This window comes from Astatotilapia calliptera, chromosome 23, assembly GCF_964374335.1.
Source record: "Astatotilapia calliptera chromosome 23, fAstCal68.1, whole genome shotgun sequence".
NCBI lineage: Eukaryota > Metazoa > Chordata > Actinopteri > Cichliformes > Cichlidae > Astatotilapia > Astatotilapia calliptera.
The window spans coordinates 36640495-36665620 of record NC_137443.1 but is presented as its reverse complement, the minus strand read 5'-3'; the positions used below and the strand labels follow the sequence as shown (position 1 = coordinate 36665620).

General features: G+C 42.2%; 2 long non-coding RNA genes across 3 annotated transcripts; one reads left to right on the top strand and one right to left on the bottom strand.

The window, feature by feature from the left end:
- Window positions 1–2210: 2210 nt before the first annotated feature.
- LOC145424479 (uncharacterized) lies at window positions 2211–9914 on the bottom strand. 2 transcript variants are annotated; one of them, XR_013905571.1, is made up of 3 exons: window positions 9756–9914; window positions 8537–9681; window positions 2211–2501 (listed from the first exon to the last, which is right to left on the bottom strand). It is a non-coding gene; the product is annotated as an uncharacterized LOC145424479 (long non-coding RNA). The 2 variants fall into 2 exon arrangements; XR_013905572.1 differs by lacking the exon at window positions 2211–2501 and adding an exon at window positions 6348–6778.
- Window positions 9915–20443: 10529 nt separating this feature from the next.
- LOC145424368 (uncharacterized) lies at window positions 20444–21504 on the top strand. Its single transcript, XR_013905423.1, has 2 exons — window positions 20444–20676; window positions 21256–21504. It is a non-coding gene; the product is annotated as an uncharacterized LOC145424368 (long non-coding RNA).
- Window positions 21505–25126: the final 3622 nt, after the last annotated feature.

The window sequence follows — 25126 nt, the reverse complement described above, 5'->3', positions numbered from 1 at the left end:
ACCACTGATTGAACAACTGCATTAAAACATTCAATACATAGTGCTGAATTTGGTCAGTCTTTCTGGATGTACTTGGTAGACATAACATTTCTCTAAAAGAAAGGTGGAACCAGTTCCATTGTAATCTGTTGAGTTTTAGTTTGATGTATAGTCTGACAATTACATGGAAAAATATAAGATGAAGAACCTTATTAAATTTTCTAAATGGTTACAATCACTGCAGTACAGACATGCAACTCAAACTGAGATGATCACCCTACTGTTCAACAATGAAATCCTAATTTCCAAGGTTAAATTACTGAACAAAAAAAGACAGATGTTTAGCCATCACCAGGGCTGTAAAATGATGTTGTTTATCACAGCTAAAAAAAAATTTTGCACATAGGCTAAGTGACCTTACCTGGAATTAGATTAAATGGCAGTACAGTATTATTACAATCTTTTACTAAGGGCTCCTTATGATGTCTTTTTATTACTGTTGAGGGGTTATGTAGTTTTCCTTTTAGGATGTCTAGAACCTGGACTGTATTATGTGGTCAGAGAAGGTTTAAATACTAACAACTGAATTTAATTAAGGTTTAAAAAGTGTCATTATTTCAGTTAAAATTGTTGGAAGCTGTTTAGCTTCACTGCTAAACTGTCAAATAAAGGCAAAAAAGCACAAAAATACATCATAACCCCCCCCAACCTGACCAGACCCTTGACCGATCTCACCTGGAAAGTTGTCCCAGATCTGACAGAGCAGTGCCAGGCACCTAAATTTTCCCTCTATTTCATCATGTATATGGACACCTCGAGTTAAGCCTTGAGTTACACCACTAATCTGAGAAGGACAACCACATGTAAGAGAAGGTGAAAGATAACAAGAAGAACAATTGTTGTCTACGATATAAAAATATATATGTATATTTTTTAAATGCAATAATATAAAACACAAAGTTTAAGTATATTTTTTTTCTTCTTCCTATGTGGAAATCAGATGTAGAGAAACAAGATGTACAACAGTTTTTGTGGTTTTTAGTAATTCTTTTGCTGTCTGTGTTTATGGTCTGAGAACACTGTTTTGCTTGGAGCGGAGATAAAAATGTTTTGATGAGATAGTTTGGTTTTGCCAAAAGAGTCGGTTGTTTTGTGACTATAGTTTGTGTAAAACTGTTTTGTTGTGTTTAAAGTTTTTGAGAAAAGGCCAGAAGGTTTGAAGAAATGTGTCCTAACAGATGCGAAAAGCTGCAATACACCGACTTTGAATAGACATTTCAGTTTGTATTCAATATGAAAGTGCAGAGCAAAGGGAAAGAGGCAAAACTCAATGTACTGTGCATGCAATGTGTCTTGTAACTTTAGAAGATTGAAGGTGTGTGCACCTCCAGTAAGCAAAGCCACTTTTATTGTATTTTTGTTGTGTTTATGGACCAGTACAAATGTGGTACAAAACTTAATGTTTGCATCTTGTCATGTATTCTCAGAGGCTTTTCTTTATCAAAAAAGTTATCTACAAGGGCTTGAGGCTTTTTGCTGTTTGATGTGAGTAGATTCACAAAACCAGTGATCCCTTCTTTAAAAAGAAACCATGGTAAATCTGTTTCCATGCATTAGTGTAATGAGAGAAGAAATGTGCCAACCTTTCCACAGTTAATAAGGAAATCAGGACTAATTGGTGTATGGTCAGTTCTTCAGCACTTTGTACACATCTGTTTGATCTTCTACAAGCAGGTATTATCACACATGCACCCAGCATTACCTTGGTACTCAAACACATGAGTTCAGTACACCTCTAGCATTAAGGTTGTAAGATCAACATGCCTCACAATATACCAGAGCAAGATTCTAATCAATTTACAAAGAGCTGAGGCGAAGCAATTCATCCAGCAGCTGTCTTCTACACAAAGCTCTCACTGCCACCTTTTCAATAGTACTTCTGGCAACCACATGAATGCTTAATGAAAACACTTTGGTTAATGGCAAATATAAAACTTCTTTGTTACTGGATATTTTCTAAGCTGTGTGCTTTTGCTGCTAAGCAAATGATAGAGTCTAGACCGACCACTTTTATCTATGTGTGGCGAGACGAGGATGGGATATAAAGTAAATACTCTTCAGTTTTAAAGAACGACAACGCCACCCTGGGAATTTCACCCAGAGAATACTGGAAATGACACTAAATCACCAAAAAGGCACTTAGGTTCGTTATACTCAATCCAGAGACGAGGTTCAATGATCAACAAATTCACAATTTATTAATAATTATTTAAAACACCATATAAAAGCACAATCATAAATATTCAAATACAAATATGCTTAAAAAGGTATTCAGAGCTGAGGCTTACCAGTGGAGGGGCAGGGATGCCACACACAAACTAAAGAAAGAAAACACACCCAAAACACAAGTGCAACAGACTATCACACACACTCACACTAATAAACTAGACAAGGCAGGTGTGTACACTCAAGGGATCCCACCACCAAGGCACCCTAGTCTCCTCCACGTCGGCACTCCGCATCTGAATAAAAGAAACAAAGAAAATGTTAATATATTACAACAAACTAATGTGTAGCACCGGGGGATAACCCAACTGCAGGACCACACTGGTGATCTACAGCTAGAAAAAGGGCCTCCCACCAGTGGTGTAACAAAATTCCAAACTACAAATCAAAAGCAATAAAACAACATACAATCTGGATAAAACTCTAAAATCTGGAGCAAACGGAATCACCGTACTGCTCCAACTTGCCGTCCACACGACGATAAGTTAACAGTCAATTAATATGCACGCCAGCTGACTCCGATAACCGGCATGCATATGGCCGTTGTCCACGCCGACGTCCACTGTAAAAGCTGACAGCAGCAGGGAAGAATTCTCACAACGGGAACAGACGGTAAAAGCACAGCAAGGCAAAACAGCAGCACTTCAGTTCGCGTAGCTTGGCGCAAAACTAAGGTCCACACTTCCTGCGAAACATAATAAATAATTACTATAAAAGAACAATAGAAGGCAGAGAGCGTAACAAAAGTTGATTACGTACCAAGTAAGCCGGGTCACAGAACGTAAGCAGAATAGCTCAGAGGAGGCTTCTATAGCTACGACCAGCCGCGATGGAGGCTTCAGAAGAATAACCCACAAACGATCTCTACCACACCGAGGAAGTCAGGTGACCAAAAAGGAGATCACAGGCAAGCGATCCAGAGACACTCAAATGGCCACTATTTATACCAGCGCCCCCTAATGGGCCAGGCTGAAAGTGGGTTGGACTGAGGGATAACATTCATCCTGCCACATTCTACCCCTCCTTCTTGCATCGTCGCCCCGACGATGAATTACAAAAACACCCAGATTAGTCCCAAGGCCTAAAAAATGCAGAGACAGCATGTACCCTAGGCTCAGAAATAGAGTTAGCAGCCCCTTGTGCCACCTCCCCTGTTGGTCTTGGGAGATGATGGATGTTTGAATGCTGGCCAGCTGTGGGCCGGGTTGTTTTTCGCACCACCACATTTCTTGTATCAGAACTCGTAGAGGGAGCAGGAAGAGAGCTAGATGGAACTGGTGCTACACTCGGAGTAACTGTACAAGTGGCTGGAACATCGGAAGTTCGGTCTTCTGGTGGAAGCAACAACTCAGGGCTACTTGGAATCACTGCCACTGGGCTGTAAGATAGTGAAACATTTACTTGAGGAGCTCCTATGCTCAGGAATAACAGGTCACTGTCACGTGATGAGTCATGTCCTGGTTCTGGAGAGGATATTTCTGGGCCATGTGAGCTACTGCTTGGAGCAGGCCCTTCTGATGGTGTAGCTGCCGTTACCACAGCCTTCAACAAGGTACGATGAACATGCTTCACACTGCTGGGATCATCTGCAGGTGCAATGGTATATACTGCCCCACCTCCTTTAGGTGCCTTCAGGATTCTATATACCACGGGTTTCCATCGATCTTGGATTTTACACCTCCCTCTTCCACTCAAATCGCGCAGGAACACCAACTGGCCGTCGTTCAATGGTGCCTCTTTCACCTTTTTGTCATGGTGCCTCTTTCTGCGGTCGGCAGCCAATTGCAATCGTTCCTTGGCTCCTTCGTGTACAACCTGTAGCCGGGCTTGATGCTCCTGAATCCACTCGTGCACATCTCCACTGATGGGGTCCGGTACTCTGCCCAACAGAAAGTCCACTGGCAACCTGGGTTCTTGCCCAAACATCAATAAGAATGGGGTTTCCCCAGTAGCCTGATGGGGAGTGGTATTATAACAGTAGAGTAACTGGGGCAAACATACATTCCAGTCTCTTTTTCTGGATACTGGCAGGGTCCGCAACAAATTGTGCAAAGTCCTATTAAAACGTTCACACTGACCATTTCCAGCCGGATGATAAGGAGTAGTGTGGGACTTCTCGATACCATAAAACCTGCAGAGCTGCTGGATCAGGGAGCTTTCAAAGTTACGACCCTGATCAGAATGGATACGCGCTGGTACACCAAACTTCGAAAACCACTCAGTCACGAGAACCTGGGCCACTGTAGCCGCACATTGGTCACGAGTGGGGACAGCCAATGTATACTTGCTGAAAACATCAGTCATCACCAAAACGTTCTCCAGCCCATTCCGGGAAGGTTCGAGCAAGGTGTAATCAATGGCCAAGATTTCATTTGGTCGAGAAGCCAACAAATGTCCCATGAAACTTTGAGCTGCTGGTTGGGTGTCTTTTGCAACTTGGCAACGTTCGCATCTCTGACACCAACGAGCTACCTCAGCAGACATACCTGGCCAGTAGCACCGTGAGCGGAGAAGCGCTAGGGTCCTTTCCACACCTTGATGGCCATGCTCCTGATGAACATGAGTCAACACCTGCTCAATTAGTGCACTAGGCAGCAAAAGCTGAAGTACCACCTCGGCACCGTCAGGGCGATGAACCTGACGATACAGAACTCCTTCCCTTTCAATCAGACGATCCCATTGTCGTAGCAGCACCAGAGCAAGTGGAGCAAGCTGCTGCCGCTCCTCAAAGCTGGGTCGCTGCTTCCGTCTCCAGAACACCAAGATCTCTTTTATCACTGGGTCGACCTGTTGGAGGGTATGAAGATCAGGAGTAGTGAGATGGGGCAAAACTGTAATGGCAGCTTGTGATACCTCAGCTGGTCCCAGCCGCAAGGCTTGTTGAAGAGGTCCAGGCAAGGCTGTACCAGGAACCATGGCTTTAATCTCCTGAGGATCAGGTGGATGCTGGCGAGATAAAGCGTCTGCATTCTTATTACTCCTTCCTGACCTGTACTTTAAGTCAAAGTCAAACGAAGCGAGCTGAGCTGCCCAGCGCTGTTCAGTAGCCCCAAGTTTAGCAGAAGACAAGTGACTAAGAGGATTGTTGTCGGTGTAAACAATACACTTGTGGCCCAACAAGTACTCTCTAAATTTCTCAGTCATGGCCCACTTAAGTGCCAAAAACTCCAGCTTCATGGAGCTATAATTTAGCATATTGCGCTCAGGGGGCCTCAAACCCCGACTGGCATAGGCTATTGGCCTCACTTTACCTCCCTGCTCCTGGGAAAGCACTGCCCCTAGGCCGGCATGGCTGGCATCCACTTCTAAAATAAAAGGCAAAGAGAAATCTGCATAAGCGAGCACTGGTGCTGTTGTCAGTTTAGTCTTTAATGCCTCAAAACTTTGAGCACACTCTGCAGTCCAGTTCTCCACGACACCATGCTCTGACCTCTTCTTTGATTTTCTGCCTCCCCACTCTGCCACCAGTCTATGCAGAGGTGCCGCCAACTTGGCAAAACCCTCTACAAAACGGCGATAATAGCTGGCAAACCCAAGAAAGGAGCGTAGTTCCGAGACAGTCTTAGGAGGCTGCCAGTTAGCCACCACTTCCACCTTGCTAGGGTCCGTAGAGACACCTTGATCGGAGATGACATGGCCTAGGTAGCGAACCTCCCGCTGGAAAAAGGCACATTTGGCAAGCTTGGCTTTTAAACCTTCCTGCTGAAGCCGACCTAGCACCACATCCAGCCGCTCAAGATGTTGCTGTACTGTTGATGAAAAGATTACAATGTCATCAAGATAGAGAAGCAGAGACTGGCACTGTTGATCACCGAAAAGGCGTTGCATTAGTCTCTGGAAGGTGCTAGGGGCATTACAGAGCCCAAATGGCATTCGGTTCCACTCAAATAGGCCGAAAGGAGTACAGAAGGCAGTCTTGGGCCTATCCTCTTCCGTAACTGGGACCTGATTATAGCCACTTGCTAAATCCATGGTGGAAAACCAACGGGCACCAGTCAGCGCATCTAAGGATTCTTCAATGCGCGGCAGGGGGAATGCATCTTTCCTCGTCTTGTTGTTCAGTTGCCGATAATCAACACACATGCGCGGGCTGCCATCCTTCTTCTTAACGAGCACAATGGGAGAAGCATAGGGGCTGCTACTCTCTCTAATCACCTCGGCCCCTAACAACTGGTTAATATGCTCTTTCACAACCTCGTACTCTGAAGGGGGGATGCGCCTATAACGCTGCCGCACGGGGATATCGTCTAAGACTGGAATGTCATGGGAGATCAAGTTAGTGCAACCCAAATCAGTGTCATGAGCAGAAAAGACAGAGCTGTATTTCTTAAGGAGAGACCTCACCTGTCCCTGTTCCTCTGCTGACAGTTTAGACAAATCAATCCCTTCCATCTGATCCTGCACAGTAGGAGTGGCGGTGTGAGATGCCATTGTGGCTACGTTAGGGAGTACTTCTGTCACACCAGCGGGCAAACTGACCACATGAACATCTTCCAGGGTCCCTATAACGGTCCTAGGGTAAAGCAAGACCGCCGAAGTCCCTACATTAACAACTGGTATGTATGCAGTACCTCGAACCACTCGAACCAATGCAGGGGACGCTAAAAGTCCAGCCGGCAAGTTAACATCAGTAGGTTCAAATAACACAGTGGCACCTGAATATTGCTCAGAACAGGTGGCGGCCACTACTTTCATTACACCACCCGGAATGCAACATGCTCGCTTACCCCTCACTCTCACATGGCCAGACAAATCCAGTGGGGCTCTTATACTAACGTCATGGCACTCTTGCAGTGCCTGCACAAGGGGTTTAGGGACCTCTGTGGCAAAGCCCAAACTAAACAATGCTTCACCGTGTTGCCCAAAAAGCTCGTGGTAACACTTCCGAATGACATTCATCCCCAATACACCCGGAACCGTGGAAGGTCCTGCACCTGGAGGATCTTTAACGATCAGCACGCCACACTGTGGAAGGAACTTGTCACAGAGCTCTACACTTAGCTCGATGTAGCCAAGGTAAGGGATGGACAACCCATTAGCCGCTTTAAGCTGCAACCAATGACAAGCTTGGAGACGCTCTTGACCCCAGGACTCAAAATGCTGGCGGAAAAAACTTTCAGTAATGGTAGAGACCATGGACCCTGTATCAACCAAACAAGGTACTTTTATACCGCCCATGTCCACATCTATATGAGGACAGGATGAAATTAATTTCGAGACTGCCTCTGGACCATTAGAAACAACCCTTGAGCCAATAGACACCCCACCCGAACTGTGGCTCGGCAATACGGAGGGTGCTAGTTTTCCGAAGCCGTATTTAAAGGAGAGTGCCTGCGATTATGCAGAGGGGCCTGCGAAGGAGGCCGGGAACGAGGAACGCGTTCCCCATCACACTCCCGAGCAAAATGTCCAGGTTGCTGACAACGACGGCATATAATGGAGTCGCCCCGTCCTGAGCGAGGCATTCGATGGGGGCCCTGCAATCGAGCAATGCTCTGAGTGAGCTGATTAAGTTGCTCCTGCTGGCGCTTTAACAATTCCTTCATCTCGCTCATCTCAGACAAATGGGTAGACTGAGCTATTCCTGAGGGACCGCTATGGACCCCATACTGAATGCCATAAACAGAAGGGACAGAACTGCTTCTATGCCTAACGCCACTAGGCAACCCTTCACGTTCCCACCTAATAGCTTCCCCTCTAATCTCCAGCAATGTCAGTGTTGGCTGCCTCCTTACTAGCTGCTTTAACTCCCGCCGCAAGGTACTATCTAAGACCTGTTCAACAAATTGATCTCTTAATAAAACGTCAGCATTGGGCATGCCATTGGGGGCACTCGATTTAACTTTTTCCATAAGACCCAAGAGAGCGAGGGAAAACTCTTGCAGCGTCTCACTTTCCTGCTGTTTTCTAGAGAAGAAAGCTTCCTGCAATGCTACATAGGAGTCTGAACAGCCATACAGTTCTTGCAATATAGTGATTATCCTAGCAGGATCAGTCCTCTCTGCACTAGAGCGATATTTGATCTCCTCACGTGCTTCCCCTTCTAGGTGGTCAAACAGGAAAAATGCTTTATCAGCCAAAGACAAATGACGTGCTCTAGCACAACCTTCTATTTCCTCCAACCATTCATTCAACCCTATACCTGATTTTCCTCTAAACATAGGGCACTTTCTGTCACGGGGCACAAAAACTAGTCTCTCTGCTACAGAGACACCAGCCGTTGGGGGGTTAACAGATGATGCAGTTGAAGTAGAAGGTGTAGCACTAGTACCTGACCCAACAGCCCTCTCCTGACGCAGCCTCTCATTGTCTGCTTTCAGCTGCGCGATCAAGTCCCTGAGTTCCTGTAACTCTTCCTCCATCTCTGTAACACAGCTGTGAAATCCCACACCAAAGTAGCTGCTGCTTTGCCTTTATTCTGTACAAAATAATATAAAAAAACAATTTACGTTACACCAAACAAAAAAAGAAGAACACACGTCTCTGTTTTAAAGAGTATATCCTGTCGACAACAACGCCAAGTTTGTGGCGAGACGAGGATGGGATATAAAGTAAATACTCTTCAGTTTTAAAGAACGACAACGCCACCCTGGGAATTTCACCCAGAGAATACTGGAAATGACACTAAATCACCAAAAAGGCACTTAGGTTCGTTATACTCAATCCAGAGACGAGGTTCAATGATCAACAAATTCACAATTTATTAATAATTATTTAAAACACCATATAAAAGCACAATCATAAATATTCAAATACAAATATGCTTAAAAAGGTATTCAGAGCTGAGGCTTACCAGTGGAGGGGCAGGGATGCCACACACAAACTAAAGAAAGAAAACACACCCAAAACACAAGTGCAACAGACTATCACACACACTCACACTAATAAACTAGACAAGGCAGGTGTGTACACTCAAGGGATCCCACCACCAAGGCACCCTAGTCTCCTCCACGTCGGCACTCCGCATCTGAATAAAAGAAACAAAGAAAATGTTAATATATTACAACAAACTAATGTGTAGCACCGGGGGATAACCCAACTGCAGGACCACACTGGTGATCTACAGCTAGAAAAAGGGCCTCCCACCAGTGGTGTAACAAAATTCCAAACTACAAATCAAAAGCAATAAAACAACATACAATCTGGATAAAACTCTAAAATCTGGAGCAAACGGAATCACCGTACTGCTCCAACTTGCCGTCCACACGACGATAAGTTAACAGTCAATTAATATGCACGCCAGCTGACTCCGATAACCGGCATGCATATGGCCGTTGTCCACGCCGACGTCCACTGTAAAAGCTGACAGCAGCAGGGAAGAATTCTCACAACGGGAACAGACGGTAAAAGCACAGCAAGGCAAAACAGCAGCACTTCAGTTCGCGTAGCTTGGCGCAAAACTAAGGTCCACACTTCCTGCGAAACATAATAAATAATTACTATAAAAGAACAATAGAAGGCAGAGAGCGTAACAAAAGTTGATTACGTACCAAGTAAGCCGGGTCACAGAACGTAAGCAGAATAGCTCAGAGGAGGCTTCTATAGCTACGACCAGCCGCGATGGAGGCTTCAGAAGAATAACCCACAAACGATCTCTACCACACCGAGGAAGTCAGGTGACCAAAAAGGAGATCACAGGCAAGCGATCCAGAGACACTCAAATGGCCACTATTTATACCAGCGCCCCCTAATGGGCCAGGCTGAAAGTGGGTTGGACTGAGGGATAACATTCATCCTGCCACATATGGACCTGACATGCTTTCTGAAACATGAACTCGCTGAGTAGATGCTACTTTAGAGAATTCCACATTCAAACAAAATAAGCTAAATAAACTTTTACCATACATGCAGACTATCAACTTTATTAAGTGCATGCAAACGCTAAGAGCCATAATGACCAAACCCAGGTGATGGCACTTCCTCAAAGCCTGACTTGCACTGAAAGTAATCATAGCCAGGCTGGGGCTTGCAGTGACTGTGCAGGCTAAAAATAACAAGTGTGAATCAACGCTTCGGGTTCACAAGGTTAATTTTGCCTGATTAACACTTGCCCATAAAATAATCTGTTTATTCATTCTCATTATGTAACGTAATGTACCCTAACAAAGTCTACAGGGATCTCTACCTGCCCTGCAAGTTTTTGCTCCCTTGCTGCTTCTCTATCCATGATCCAAGTATGTGTCATGAAAGTAAATGGCCCTTAATTGGCTCTAGAGTCAAAGAGCGGTGTTTGAGCACAGTCTTGCAAGACTAGCGGAACTTGAAGAGTTTGTTAAGTGGTTTCATCGGGCCAAGAAGAGAACAAAAAAATCCAGTTTCTGTGGGTTTAATAAAAGTCCAGCTGTGACAAGCTGCAGCCCAGTGTGTCGAATGTGTCTCCTCACCATCTCTAAAACGTAATCATGTCAGAAAGTAAGGATTCTTGTTTTTAGCTTGACCTGATATGTCCTGTTCTTTGGAAAATGTGTCATATGAGCAAAAGTTTTAAACCCAGAGACTTTTACAAAACAGACTGTTCATTTGCATTCTTTTACAGTAACCAAGGAAATTCCCATAAGATAATAATTGCCATAAGAAATTGTCTAATAAAGCTCATGCAAGCTAACAGGCCTGTAGTTTCAGTGCAAAACAACAGTCAGTATCAACAGGCAATTTAATTTGTGGAAGGATTTTCTGATTTTCACTGTTGGACTCTATCGGTCTGCTAAAAGTGATGAACGACAAGGTAGCTAGCATGCAGCGTTATGCTATCTAGAGTGAATGTCTAATTTCTACAAGTTGATCCATTAACTCAGCAAGCCATTTTCAAATTACTTAATACATTTATTAACCACATCCACATCTCTGTAGCATAGCAAGTTACAGATATTCTAGCCAGCAAAAACTGTGTCTTGCTTCCTGTTATAAAAAGCAGAAGTCACATTAGATGTGCAGCACTTCATAGTAAAATGCGTTGTAATCATTGTGATACTCAGGTTTACAGAACATACCCAGACCTCCCAGTTGTTGACAGAACTTGTATGCCTTTGCCTGCTGCTAGCTTGCACAAGGTCTCTGCAAACACTGCCTTCCCTTCACTTACTGTCTGCAGGTGTCAATAATAGTAATTCTTTTTGTTGAGGAATTACAAATATGGTAAATTTCCAATGTAAAAATGGCAGCTACATAGAAGATATTTCATTATCTTTAATTCTTATGCAATGCTTCAATAATGCACTTCATAACTAATAGTCTGCTATGAGAAAGCAATTAAAGTTGCAGCTCAGTGTTGAAGCTTTGAAGAGTCTGAGCTACAAGAGCTAATAGTGCTTGTAGGCTCAAATACAGTGCAGCAGAGCAGAACGGCACTCGCTGTCAAAAAGAAATTGGGCAGATAAGTTGCAAGTATTTGAAAACAAACACACCCCTTTTATACCCCCACAAATACCCTGGCTGTGCCGTTGTACATCCCTCCCCTATTTTTTCATTTCACGCTACACTTTCCAAGGTGTTGGTGGAGAGCAGCACCACGGTCCAATTTTACACACTCTCTGTCCTGACTTTGGTTCTGTGATAATAAGTTCACTTCTTCCAGGGAATGACAGGGAAAAAAGGAGGTCTCAAAAATCTGAAACAGAGGTGGGCAAATACCCTTACGAGCACATACAAGAGGGTATTAACAGACACACAGGTGGCTAATGCTTTGGGGCTCCTTCAGTCATCCTTTATTCTTAAATGTCAGACATCACACAGTTTGTGAATGCTTTCTCCCTTAGGGCTGAATGAGCTGTACTGGAGTGAAAAGTGTTTTCTCTCACCTTCTTTTCAGCCTCAACAAGACCTAAAATGTTTAAGTGCTTAATCCCAATTAATCTGGAGTTTACAGAAAGCCTTTATTACTCTACTGAATTAGTTTAGTGGTCTTAATCCCTTGACAATGAGTGGAGGCGTTAGTGTGCAACCACATGCACATTCACAGATTTGTAAGTGCACACATCTTGCTTTGGAGAGCAGGGACCAGTCTTTTTGCACTCAAAGTGTGGGGAATTACCAGAATTTGGTCAAGAAGAGTTTACTGTAGCTAAATCTAGATCCAAACATCCATAATAAGAGGTTGACAATGGTCGGAGATGAGCCCATGTGCTATTTTTCCACGTATGAAATGACCCTTAAACGACTTGCCACTAACTACAATTTTTTTCGTGGTTCAACAAATGAAGAAACAAAATGGGTTTAATTTGAAAAATGATGCATTGTTGTAGATCTATAGGAGTAATCTACAGAAGACAAAACAATTTTAGGATAATAAAAGGTCGGTGTTTCTGCCTTGTTGGTCTACACTCTAAAGGAAATAGCATTACAGGTGTTTTCAGTCCCGTTGCCACAGGTGTATAAATCATGAACCTAGACATATAAACTGGCTTTAAGAAAGCATGGGATATTCTAAAGATCTAGCTGAATGTGTTATAAAGGTTGCACCAAGTCAGTTCATGACATTTCTTCTCTCCTAGATATCCTAACTGTAAGTGGCTTTATTGCAAAGGGGTCATGTTTAGGAACCACAACATTCAGACCCGTAGAGTGCAGAGTGGGGTCAAGGAGTGCCGAAGTGCAGTGCACAAGTAACTGCAACCTCCTCTGGCATTAACAACAGCACAAAAACCAAATACTTGGAACTTTATAGCATAGGTGTTCATGGTAGAAGAGCATTTGTACATGTAGCCCAGTATTCCTTGTCCATATAGGAAATGTATTTATTTAGTTGTTTATTTGTAAGGGACAAGAATATGCTGTTTATTTGCATATAGCCAAGGCTAACGATGTCTTGACAACCTGTGGCTTTGCAGGAAATTAAAAATTTTTTAAAAGTGTTTAAACAAACAATGTTTCTTGTTTGTTTGTTTGTTTTTTTTCCATTGAAGGCTTCCGTAAACAGTTTGATGTGTGCTTACAAAATATGAGGGAAAAATCCTTAAAAAATGGAAAATGGAAATCATCTTAAATTGGTACACTGTACTGTATTTTACTAATGTTTTTTTTTTTTTTTACAGATCGCTGGTGGGCAGAAGTGTTGCTTAAATGCGTGATGGGTGGTGCTCCCGATGTGTGGATGGTATTTTTGATGATGCAATTGTCATAACTTAAGTCATCAAAAGGAAGGTTTGCCAAGCTTCAATTAGCAGTTAAAATTAACTACGATGTCCTCCAGACTCTTGAACAGTATACTATTATGTTATAAATGAACTCAATCAACTTATTGTAAAACATAACTCTGGTTCCTCTAAATGTGGTGCCCTAATGGCCTCAAAGTTCGTATGACAACAGAACCTACAATAAGATGGACCTAACCTCCATATGGGGTCATGTTAATTGCCCATGCTGCTGCCACTGTCAGCAGGCAGCAAAAGAATACTGTCGCCACGAATGGTGGCACAGCTAGATGAGGAAACACACAAATTGGCTGCCATCTCCATTAGAGGAACGCGCTGCCCTGCCATGATTCCTTGTGATTCCTTGTGAATCAGCTTTAAGTTTCAGTTTTGACTTGGCTGCTTGTTTAATGTTACTTTTTAACGGCTTTGCTCCTGATGGGCGGTTTAAATATAACTTTTAAAAACTTCGGAATTATCATATTTCAGCTTTGATTGAAAGTCAGTAATTTCTGCAGGTCTGTATCCAGTGTATGAAAATGGCTCGTTTGTAAAAATTCAGAAGAGAGAGTTACAGCTCAAAGTGACACCCATCATAATGCTTGCAAATTCTGTAGAGGAACAAAATTACAGAGCGAAATCACAGCAAATTTACACATTAAAAAAAAAAACTATACAAAAGAAAGATAACAAAAAAAACCTTTTATATCATTTAATTCAATCTGTTCAGTCCATTGGTTTTATATCTTCTCAGCTCATCATACGTTTTGCATACCAAAACTGTAAATTTAAAAAATAACTTACTAACGTTGACATGAAAATGTAGTGAACTAATCGCTGAGTCTCACAAACTGGAAATATTCAAGTAAATTAAAAAAGGAGTGATTTTGAGTTGTTTTCTGAGTCAGTAACTGTGATTTGAATTGTCCTATTTAAGGGAGGCACAGAATAAAATAGTATCCAATTATGATATGTAAATTGCGCGTGCGAAAAGGTTTGATTATACATTGCTAACAACACAATAACGAATATCAGCAAAGCTTTCATCCGGAAGGTCTCCCCATGATAATCCTTGAACAAAAACATTGTATGCCAAAGCTGCAAAGCACATTGTATATATACATACACACACACACACACACACACACACACACACATATATATATATATATATATATATATATATATATATATATATATATATATATATATATATATATATATACATATATATATGTATATATATATATATATATATATATATATATATATATATACACTCAACAAAAATATAAACGCAACACCTTTGTTACTGCTCCCATTCCCCATGGGATGGACGTAGAGACCTAAAATTCATTCCAGATACACAATATAACCATCCCTCCCAAACAGTGGTCACAAATCAGTCAAAATGTGTGGTAGTGGGCACATCTGCTATATTGAGATAATCCATCCCACCTCACAGGTGTGCCACATCAGGATGCTGATCTGACATCATGAGTAGTGCACAGGTGTACCTCAGACTGCCCACAACAAAAGTCCACCCTGGAATGTGCAGTTTTTTGCGCTATTGGGGGTCTGGGGACCCAGAACCGGTCAGTATCTGGTGTGACCACCATTTGCCTCATGCAGTGCAACACATCGTCGCATGGAGTCTATCAGATTGTCAATTGTGGCCTGTGGAATGTTGGTCCACTCCACTTCAATGGCTGTGCGAGGTTGTTGGATATTCATGGGAACTGGTAGACGCTGTCGTATACGCCGGTCAAGCACATCCCGAACATGCTCAATGGGTGACATGTTCGGTGAGTATGCTGGCCATGCAAGAACTGGGACATTCTCAGCTGCCATCTGCCCTGAACAATGTGAACCATGATTCATCCGTGAAGCGCACACCTCTCCAATGTGCCAGACGCCATCGAATGTGAGCATTTGCCCACACAAGTCTGTTACGGCGACGAGCTGGAGTCAGGTCAAGACCCCAATGAGGACGACGGGCATGCAGTTGAGCGTCCCTGAGACGGTTTCTGACAGTTTGTGCAGAAATTGTTTGGTTGTGCAAACCAGTTGTTCCAGCAGCTGTCTGGGTGGCTGGTCTCAGACGATCTTGGAGGTGAACCTGCTGGATGTGGAGGTCCTGGGCTGGTGTGGTTACACGAGGTCTGCGGTTGTGAGGCCGTTTGGATGTGCTGCCATATTCTCTGAAACGCCTGTGGAGACGGCTTATGGTTGAGAAATGAACATTCAATGCACGGGCGACAGATCTGGTTGACATTCCTGCTGTCAGCATGCCAATTGCACGCTCCCTCATTGCTTGTGGCATCTGTGGCATTTTGCTGTGAGACAAAACTGCACATTCCAGGGTGGCCTTTTGTTGTGGGCAGTCTGAGGTACACCTGTGCACTACTCATGATGTCAGATCAGCATCCTGATGTGGCACACCTGTGAGGTGGGATGGATTATCTCAATATAGCAGATGTGCCCACTACCACACATTTGGACTGATTTGTGACCACTGTTTGGGAGGGATGGTTATATTGTGTATCTGGAATGAATTTTAGGTCTCTACGTCCATCCCATGGGGAATGGGAGCAGTAACAAAGGTGTTGCGTTTATATTATATATATATATATACATACATATATATATACATATATACAGTGTTGGGAAGGTTACTTTTAAAATGTATTCCATTACAGAATACAGAATACATGCCCCAAAATGTATTCTGTAACGTATTCCGTTACGTTACTCAATGACAGTAACGTATTCTGAATACTTTGGATTACTTAATATATTATCATGCTTTTTACAACAACGTGAATGTACTATTGCTGTGTGATTTATTACTATTACTGAAAGTTCGCGACTCCGAACTGTAGTAAAGGGACCTCTGACTAATACGGCGGGGTCCCTGTCGGCTCGTAGCCGAAAAATAGCTTTACTTTGTTTTGTGGGTCAACTTTCTTGCGAGAGACAGAGAGAGGCGTTGAAAGACTGCTCCAACGGAACTTATTGTTTTCGGAGGAAAACACGAACACGGTGTACAGTCGAGTCTTAATAGCTTACTTACAACTGGGCTCGTCAGGCTCTCTTCTTGGCTGAAGTGGTTATTATTATATTTACATGCTTCCAGCTCCCGTTTTTCCTCGATGACAACTCGTACCTTTCCACTCCCCTTTTTCTCCCTCCTCGCGCTCACAGACCCATAACGTGTATGGCAGTCCATTCTCCCTGCAACACGGACTACACTGCCCATGATGCTACATTCTTGTAGCATTCTGCCTGTTAGCTTAGCACAACAACAACGAAAAGGCGCTCTCTCACCCAAGAAACACACAGTCGCAGAGAGAGAGAGAGCGTCGCCCTGTAACCATGGCAACCGTAACGCTGCCGCCTGGAACAAAAGAACGTAGCTGTCAAACAAAACCGAAACAGTCCTGACCCGCGACAATATGAAACAGGAAAGTACCGCAGTGTAATCCATTTATTTCAAGAAAGTAACTGTATTCTGAATACCACCTTTTTAAACGGTAACTGTAACGGAATACAGTTACTCATATTTTGTATTTTAAATACGTAACGGCGGTACATGTATTCCATTACTCCCCAACACTGCATATAAATATATATATATATATATGATTAGTGCCTCTGTGCTGTCTTTCAGTCCAGCTTTGTCCAGCCACTGGTAGGATAGGCTGGGGTCTATCACACCAGGCAAGACCCCAGGTGCAGGCTGTGTAAAGATGCCCCAGAGACAATCCAGCACATAACAGCAGGGTGCAAGATGCTAGCAGGCAAGGCATACATGGAACGCCATAACCAAGTGGCCGGCATAGTGTACAGGAACATCTGTGCCAAGTATAACCTGGAAGTCCCGAGGTCAAAATGGGAGATGCCCCCAAGGGTGGTGGAGAATGACCGAGCTAAGATCCTGTGGAACTTCCAGATACAGACGGACAAAATGGTGGTGGCTAACCAATCGGAGATAGTGGTGGTAGACAAACAGAAGAAGACGGCCATATTGATCGATGTAGCGGTTCCAAATGACCGCAATATCAGGAAGAAGGAACACAAGAAGCTGGAGAAATACCAAGGGCTCAGAGAAGAGCTCGAGAGGATGTGGAGGGTGAAGGTAACGGTGGTCCCCGTGGTAATCGGAGCACTAGGTGCGGTGACTCCCAAGCTAGGCGAGTGGCTCCAGCAGATACCGGGAATAACATCGGAGATCTCTGTCCAGAAGAGCGCAGTCCTGGGAACAGCTAAGATACTGCGCAGGACCCTCAAGCTCCCAGGCCTCTGGTAGAGGACCCGAGCTTGAAGGATAAACCGCCCGCAGGGGGGGGGGGGGGGGGGGGGGGGGGGTGTTTGTTTTTTTTTGTTTTTTGTTTTATATAAATATATACACATTTTCCATCTACTTGTATCTTGAGTTTATTTACTACACTAGGCAATAGGTCATAGTGGAATTTTGAGTATAACAACTTCTTATAAATTGGTGCCATTTAACTTAATCTACTGATAGCATCAAAGTAGGATATATACTAAATTGATATTACTAAAATAATCTCGGAAGATAATATACTTATTATGTAGAGCAGCCAGTTCGCAACTGGATAATTATTTTTCTTTTAACTCTCTGGGGTGTTTTTGTTACTCAGCCCATGTTTGCAGGTCTGGTGAACCCTTTTTTAAAATTAATACATAAAAACTTGTGTAATGATGCTTAACAAATGTTTATTTTATCCATATTCCAAGCCACGCAGACCACATTTCTGAGTAATATTTTGTGTTTCCGTCTGTTAGAACCCATTTAGAATAAAAGAACAGTTTGTTTTTTGTCACATGGTACTTTCAAAGTGCATTTTAATAAGGAAAATCCATCATAACCAAGATACGAACGAAAAATCATGTTTAACTTGGACAATTATTTCTGATCACCGTTGTCTTTCTTTGAACTTAATTAAAAGTTGAAGAGATTTATTTTATTGAACGTTATCCATGATTACTGTGTCTGCAAAATAATTTAGATCAGGGAACACTTCCTGAAAAACAAACTCCCTAGATGGCATCCAGGATGAAAAGTGAAAAATCTGATTCCAGCAGTGACTGCCGTTTGTTTTGGCCTTGGTTGCACCATGTTGACAGCTATGTAACGTGGCTCATTTCTTGGACAAAAAGACCATTCAGCTTCACAATTTCTTGACATCCATATTTAATGCTCAATTTCATCATTTTCAAACTTACTGTCAGACTGAATTGATGGCACTGCTATAGCTCGCCTGGTTAAGCAGGTGGCCCGAGCACATGAAGGCTCGAGTCGCCATTGTGGGGCCTGGGTTTTGAGTCTGCATACTAACATTTCCTGCATTCCCCCCTCACGCTTTCCCCACCGGTCTGTCTACTCTCTGCACTGTCTTATCCAAGAGAGACTAAATGACTCATGTTCTGAAAACCATTCCTCTTCATCATCTTTGAAATCTTCTCTCGCTCCTAAAAATCACTGAGGTCCTCTGAGCGGGGATTCTCTATGCCACCTTGATCGATAAGCAGCCACACGGGTGAAGCTATTTGTTGTGTCCCACCCTCAATTTGCAGCTGAGATAGAGTGTGAGAAAATAGAGTAATTCCAGCAACACACACACATACACACTAAAAAGGAGACCATGTAGGAGGAGGACACAGTGAAAGGACACAACACCTCCACACTCTTACATTACACATGTGGTGTTCTGGTGGTGGAGAGAAGCCCGAGGTTGAAGTCTTATTAAAGTGAACACCTCACAAGGGTGAAGTCCTCATCAGTGACAAAACTAAAATCAAAACTAGCCAATTTAAAAATATATTATTTCTGTTTTTCGTTCATTGTTCTCAAGAGTTTTGACTATGACTATGACTAAATATGACACATAAAAAAATATTTTTCAAAAAACTGAGGTTTTGTTTTTCACCCTTAACATTTACTTTTTACGGAGCCCCTCTGATGACATGGTACAAAAAATAAATAAATTGTGGCCACGAAATAGGTATAACGTGCCCATGAAATACTTATTTGTGGCCACGAAATACTTATTTGTGGCCACGAAATAGGTATAACGTGCCCACTTGAAACACTTGATGATATATATATATATATATATATATATATATATATATATATATATATATATATATCAATCATCCCAGGGCACATACACTAGAACCTGCGTCAGCCATAGTACGGAGTCCTTGCTGTTGGTGATGTCCTTAAGGTGAGTGTATGATATTTTATATTTATTTCATATTGTTATCCCGCAATTCGGCAGTTATTTATTCAGACCTATATTGTTACTATGTTCTAAATGGTATCTGCTGACGTTTCAAATGTTGTACCCTCATGTTGTTACTACACGTTGTTTTGTTGTGCTTATAGCCATAAACTCATTTTTAAATGTAGGACGTGCGGCGGCCCCGCAGCACACTTTCAAAGTAGAGCAAGGCTGAAGGCTACTAATAAACGAGGTATGTTCAACATAAAACCTTAGTTCTCTGTGTCACGAAGGTGTCTCTCTTTTACCCTGGCCATATCACCATACTAGCTGGTGCAACTCTTCTGGTCTGGACAAAAGTAACAGTTTTAGATGGAAAGCATCTTAAAATTGCCTCTTTTTTGCTGAACATCTCCTTTGAAAGTAGCATCATGTGAGTCACACTTGTTAAGGTAATACATGCTAAATGAGCCGTAGCTTTCAATGCATCACCGGATGAAGCCTTGCAGTTACAGTAGCTCACTGCGGGTATCACGTTGCCAAGGGAACTAATAAAGCATACAGTGATCGGAATGATTTTGTATTGATGCAGGTTGTCATTAATCATGCTGAACTACTTAAACTCCAAGTAGACAATCGCTCCATTCCTCATTACCATAGATAATATCTAAGTAATAAAACAATCATTATCAAATTCTGATTTGCCATACACAGCAAATTCAAAAGTGTTAAATTTTTTGGTGTTAATAGTCTCCTTGCAAAAGTAGAGTCACATTCTTTTAATGTAACCCTGAGGTGTAAAATGATAGTAGTTAAAATCGAGTGTTAAAAATGAGTGTTTCTCTGTCAAATCTGGAGGTGTTACAATGGAAACATTAACTCTTGACCTCTTAACTCTGAACTCCTACAGGGGCTATGACACCAATAGAGTAAATTCACAGACTCCGCCCCCAGCACGGCTCCAATCGAAGCTGAAGTGAAGCCGTTTCAGAACATTTTGCTCTACATATTTGAGTTGTTTGCCATGCTTGGTAAGTCATTTTTTCAAAGATTGTTTCAATTATTATTATGAGCTTTTACTTCTGTGGCTCTTTGGAGTTGAGACAAAGCTGTGTGGAAGGCATTAGCCATGTTGCTCGCTGATAGCATAATATTCTGTTTTAGCTAGCTGAAGGGTATTGTTTGCAGGCAAATACCACAGCCTTGGAAAAAAAGCTTGCATGTGAATTTTCAGTCAAACCTTTGGTCAAATACACCTAAAACAATGTCTAGAATGTGAAATGTTGGTATAATGGTGCTACTTGAAGCCTGAAAACGATCGCCCATAAAAAAAACGAGCAAACAGCAGTAGCAGACGTCCTGACTGGGTTCGACGTTAGCATAGATCCCTCCAGAGTTTTGTGCACACGGTTTAGGTAAAAATGAAAAAGGTTGAGGTTTTACATTTAGTTCAGTATTACCTGTTGCCTGTGTCTTTGTCTTTTGAGAAAATACTTTACACAAGTAATGGCTCAAAGAGGATTCCTTTTTTTTTACTGTGCTGCAATTGTTTACTGGATTATTTGTGCCATTAATTAGTGTCAACTAATTTTTATTCAATCTCCGCACAGGATATGCTTGTGAAGATGGAATATGGGGGAGAGCAGAAGTGCGTTGAAGTTCCACAAAGGGATGAATGAAGGACATGCATATTGTATTGAAGAAATAAGTGATGAGAATGCTGTTATTTGCATTTACCATGTCAGACCTTTTGATAAATAAAATTCTAATGAAAGTGAGAACATGTATACTGTTACATCTTTCAGAAAATGTTTTGAAATTGTGGTGCACAGTTCAGAATAAATGTTTTTCAAAAACCATTGCATCTTTTTAGTAAATGTTTATTTCCAAAAGAAATTTCTAGAAGTTCAGAACAGTAAAATTCCTGCTTTTTAGAATGAATTAGAAGATAACTCTTACGTAGTTAAATTAAAATACTCTTTGAGAGTTAATATATAAACTCTTAACACCAAGTGTTAAATTATCAACTCCAGACAGATTTGGTGTTTAACACTAAATCAGAGTTAACGTACCAACTCTCCAAAAAGAGTTAAATTAACATGGGGAAGGAAGTGGTGTTTTGCGGGACTGCCTGACAGAATTTTGGATGGATTTCTATGACAGCTGCACATTGGGAGTTGAGGTGAAAGTCCCATTCATCCGGCATGACTTTCAGTGTGAAGAATGGCAGGCTATAGCTAGAGTGTTTGTTGTAGGGTGGAAACAAGCTGGTTACTTCCCAGTGAAGCTTGCAATACCCTTTCTGGAGGAGATATACCAAGGACACACTGCTCCCTGTTTTGGCACAGATAGGACACAAAGTACTTATTCAGGCCCCAATGTTTGTAATCAAGTGCTGGCGTCCCGTTGTGGGTTCTGTAGCTGGTTTACTCCCACCAGAAGGACTGCATCATTTCATAGCAGAAAAAAAAAACCGACTGTAAAAACAGTGAAGGAGCTTCTAATCTTTCCAGAGGAGATGACAGCTGCCCAGTCAACAGTTTCTCGTTACCTGAAAAGGTACACTGGAGAAATTGATTTCAATTATCTTCAGCTTTTCCTGCGGTTCTGTACAGGATCCAATCTGTTGGATAAAGCCATACTAATTGAGTTCATAGAAACTACAGATTTCCTCCGCAGACCACAATCCCACACATGTGGATGTGTACTAAAGCTGCCCCTTGGTTATCACAGCTATCCAGACTTTCGCAGTGAATTTAACAGCATTCTCGCAAGCTCTATGTGGGTGATGGATGTGGTGTAGGTCAGTGTTACCCAACCTTGGTCCTCAAGGCACTCTGCCCTACAGTTCATAGAAACACGGGTGTAGTTAACAGTAACATGAAGGAATGAATGTGAATATTCATAAGACTGGGTGGTTAAGTTCTCAAAACAGTGTAGCCCGTTGTGCCTTTTTCATGTGCAGCCTTTTTTTTTCATCTGGTCAGTAATTGCTTTCTTAGTTTCTCCCCCCAATTAAAATAGTAAGCTAAAGGGAATGTTCAGGTTTTTTGAAGTGGAGTTACCTGTAGTATAGACAGCACTTAGCACTCTGATTTTGCAGAAGCAGCAGTGAGTGTTGGGGACAAAATAAGGCAACAAATTGCTTGGGGAATGAGACCACAAAACAACACCAGTTGAAAATACATATACATATTTAAATAACATTTTCAGTGCTTCACCTGGTAGGAATCCGTACACTAAACATAGAAGTGCATCTGTTCCTGCTGCACACATTGTTACTGTGTTTCTGGTTAGTGCCAAAATAAATTACTAATTTTAACATTCTAATACTTTTTTACTACAGGAAGAGTAACAAATATTTCCAATATAGCATACAGTAACAGTTCTACAAACTGGAAGATTGCTGAGTGCTGTCTACTGTATATACATACATAAGTACAACACCATTACAAATACCATATTCCAACTGATTAAGTATGTTCTGTATTAAAGTATTTCAGATGTTTGCAGAAATCTTAATAGAAACAAGAATGTGAACCTTTATGTTCCTAATGGGTTTAGAAGAAAAGTTGTCAATTACAGAGATTGGTTACATTGTAAAGAGGTTTGTATAACATTTTAGAAATAACTGTTATTTTATCCTGTTATTATATGCAAAATACAACCTGTTTTTGAGTATGGTGTATTTTGAAAGACACCAGTAAACCATTCTCATTTGTACAAAACTTTGTCCTCTCTGTTACATTCTATACATCTTTAAACATGAACATGTCTAATGACACCGCTGAAAGTTATTTAACTACTCATTCTATAATGTCATACACGTGCTATGATTTTTAAGAAAAGAAGCCGTTCTTTATCAAACATGGGATTGCTTTAATCTATTCCACAATAACAAAATTATAGGCTCAAGAAACATTTAGAGCATTGGTGACACAACTATGATTCTACACTTTAGCCTACTTGGTCTTCTTGTCTAATTGATCACAACATTAGATATATTGCCAGTCTATGTGGTTGTTATCCAAAGTGCTCTTGTTTTTGTTAGAAATGAACACATTTTTGGTACCAAAAACTATTATGAACAACTTTTGATGCTTTAACAGTGTGATAAGTTTAACTAAATCCCAAAAGGATTTATTTTTTTCTAACCTGTATGATATTTTAGTTTAATACTCCACGCTTTGTAGCTACCAAGAGCAAGCAACACTTCATGATGAGTTAATTTACTGACATGGATAAAATGAAAATTATGTTATTCAGTCTTTTCTGATAATTTTGATACAAAGACAAGATAACTACACACTGGAGAAAAACAATTACTTAATAATAAGTACATTAAGCTGTAGGAATACGTACTGAAGTACAAAATGTACTACATTTGTCAGGGTCCTGGGACTGGGCGACCCAGGATCCCTGAGCAGTCATGTATTATATTATTATTATTATTATTGTGTATTTTGGTGTTGCTCCCCCTTCCCTGTGCTTGTGTATATGTGTGTGTGGGTGGCTGAGCACTTGTTTATAGGCGGCGTCAGGCCTGGAGGGTGTGGCCCTGCAAGGGGACTGGCCACACCCGAAGCCACACACCTGCTGCTGATCAGGCCTCATCGGGGGAGCTACTTAAGAGAGTCTTGGAGCTCCCACCAACGCGGGATCATTGTTTGGGACTCCACGTTAGTTACCCAGTTTAGGTTTTGGTCGTGTAGTGTATGCCTGCCATTGTTCAGTGTCCTGACTGCTGCCGCTATTGTTTCCCGCAGGAGGAGCGTGGAAGGCTTAAGGAGCAGCGAGCACCGGGAGTGCAGACACGGGAGCAGAGAGCACTTGGAGGACACGACACGGGAGTCTGGGGAGAAACACGGGGATTTATTGTTGTTTGATATCACCCTCTGTAAATAAACACTGTCTATACGTAGAGCACCGCGCCTGGGTCCTCCTTCCCCACTCCTTCCACGGTGTGCCATGCCGCACCGTGACAACATTTGTATGTTTGTGTCCATTTAAGTAGCCTCGCATCTGTAATCGGAAGGTCGCCGGTTCGATCCCTGGGCTCTCTGTCCTGGTCGTTGTGTCCCTGGGCAAGACACTTTACCCTACTTGTCTACTGGTGTTGGCCAGAGGGGCCGATGGCGCGATATGGCAGCCTCGCTTCTGTCAGTCTGCCCCAGGGCAGCTGTGGCTACAACCGTAGCTTGCCTCCAACAGTGTATGAATGTGAGAGTGAATGAATAGTGGCATTGTAAAGCGCTTTGGGTGCCTTGAAAAGCGCTATATAAATCCAATCCATTATTATTATTATTATTATTAAACACTTGCACATCACATGGGACTGAACTAACAAAAGTGCAGCTATTTTTACACAAGGCCAAATCTTCTGTCAGTGGAACGAGACAGTCTTCTGCACCCCAAAGGTGAGGGGCCATGTACATGACATCAGGTATCCCACAGGGCACGTTGTTATTCTTTGAGGGCCTT